The following is a 2,516-nucleotide window of genomic DNA, read 5'->3' on the forward strand; positions in this document are numbered from 1 at the left end:
TGGTAAAATGGTCTTTATTTCTGTTGCCATTCACACACACATTCTACAGTGCGTCTATGGGCAGCACCTACTCTATGAGAACAGTACAGCCGTCAGGGAATTTGGGGTCAGTATCTTGCCCAAGGGATGTAGAATGGGGAAGACTGGGATCGAACAACCGACTTTCTGGTTAAGAGACGACCGCTCTATCCTAGACCCCGCATATTCAATTAAACCTGCATCAACAAATTGTAAAATAAAAAGCTTCTTGAGGCTGTCGCCTTCAATTTTAATGATATTGCATATGTTGGTGCTACATATTATTATTTATACTGATAAGTAAATATATTTTTAAATATACAATTTGATTTGATAAATTACCTCATTTTGTATCAATTACTTTTAAAGCATATTTTAACAATGCCACAATAATACAGATATCTATGATCAGCACGGTCACTATAGTTGTGATACACACATTTTCACACCAAGTTCATCCCTAATTCCAAGTGAATGAAGGTTTTATCTTTCTAACTTGTCCTTTGACTTTCCACAAGAGCCACTGGGCAGAATGAACTGCAGCTATGAGGGCTAGGCCCTGAATAAGTGCGGTGTCAGATAATGGCGTGGAGTATGTTTCATGGAATACAATGAATAATAATGAATACCGACAGGAGGACAGACTACTGGATCAGCACACGTCAATCCAACCTGATCTGTAAGTGTTTAACTATGTTTAGCTATGAAGTTTAATGTATGGTCATACATATGTATAAAGTATGAAAAAAAAAAAAAACCTTGTGTGACAAATAAAAATAAAACTGTTTATATCACAGTACGAGTGTTAGGTGTCTTTTCAAATCTTAACTCATTGATGCTTTTGAATCAATTTGTAAATTTGTTTTTCCACGAGAGTAGTGCGCTGTAAATACTAGAAGCTTGGTAGTATGCGGATTAAATACCAGCTAATACTTCAGGTACACAGTAACATGTCTTCTCACATATTGAAACCAAATCATTTTTTCCCAAAGAAAGCAGCAACTACTGAAACAACTACAGTTACTTTTTGTGTGTCACAGTTAATTGCAGTGGCAAGAAAGTGTGAAGAAGCGTTAATAGGTAGTGATCGTTATAAAGTTACAACAATCTAGGCTAAAGTATTTTTAAGCAAATGTGCATAATAAGCATTAAAATGAATGCTGGTGTCGTCACCACTTACAGTTGAAATTATTAGCAATATCTAACCTTCAACAGAAGATATGGTTATTAATAACATGTTCAGTTACTTTAATATTACATTTCTACTGTCATCCAAGCGTTTTCTAACATTACTACAACTGTAGGCCCTAAACCCTTTGTTCATATCCTACCTGCAGCGTACTAACAGCCTTTGCACTTGCTGAGTAATCGGTCCCATGCAGCACAGGTCAGTGATGGAATGCACCTAGGACATATTGGGCTCAAGACCACACATTCAGAATGCGGCCATTCTGTCTGCAGTTAATGAATAAGGAATGTTTCTCCAGTGTAAACACACATAGCTCCTGAGTCTCAGAATGGATGTGTACACACCTACAGTCACAGAAGAGGGCCTGTAGTTAAACCACATGAGAAAATGAATACATGCAAAAACAGATCTCATGGAAAAAAAGTGTTCAGTCATATATGTGAGGACATTTGTAATTTTACTAACACTAAAGCTGCATGTATTGTTTTCACTTTCCACCAAGAACACTGAGGAGACAAACTATAAACAAACACACGACATATTATCTTATAAAATGATTTAGCCCCAGCAAACGTGACAGTGGGAGTCTGCTAGTTTCCTGACTTTCATTGCTGCTTCCTGCTCACCTGCTACTCTCTGACTGAGTATCATGAATTTGCTCCTGAGCAGACAGTGAACAAGTGGTTTCATCCCATTTTAGCTTTCAACAGCTGCGACTTCAAAAAAGCAAAACAACGAGCTAAAGAGGCTAAACAGGAGAACTCCAGCCTTTATTTCAGCCCCCACACCCATCACAGTCATGTCGTCCACTGTTCAATATAAAAGTGTTAGTGCAGCTTTGACATTTAGCATTAGTGTGTGACTGTGCATCCCTTTGTACTGCGTCTCTCCTGTTGGACCCAGGCGGGGGCTTCTTACAGTGATCACCGTCTGGGACAGACAAGGACAGGAGACATTTTAAAACAGAATAGGCAACTACTAAAGTAAAATGGTTAAGTAACTGTTAAATCTTTAGACTTCTAGTTTCGTAGGCCCCTAATGTAAATCTCTGTACAATTCCAAATGACTGGTTGGCCAGTTCTGGATTTAACAGGTCTTTTCACCGATCTTTCTTTTGCGTTTGAGTATGTTCAGGCGTCATTAGGAAACCTGACTGTGCATCCTGGCATAGTGTCTACTCCACCCCACATTTTTGCAGGGGCTGGTAGGCAGCAGTTCAGCCCTTGCAGCAGTCGTGGTCAGGTGACGGAATGGCCAACAAGCAGCCTGGATGAAGCCTGGGCAACAAAAAAGTAGGAGGCGGATATTC

The sequence above is a fragment of the Hippoglossus stenolepis genome, chromosome 23 (genome assembly GCF_022539355.2).
Source record: "Hippoglossus stenolepis isolate QCI-W04-F060 chromosome 23, HSTE1.2, whole genome shotgun sequence".
Lineage (NCBI taxonomy): Eukaryota > Metazoa > Chordata > Actinopteri > Pleuronectiformes > Pleuronectidae > Hippoglossus > Hippoglossus stenolepis.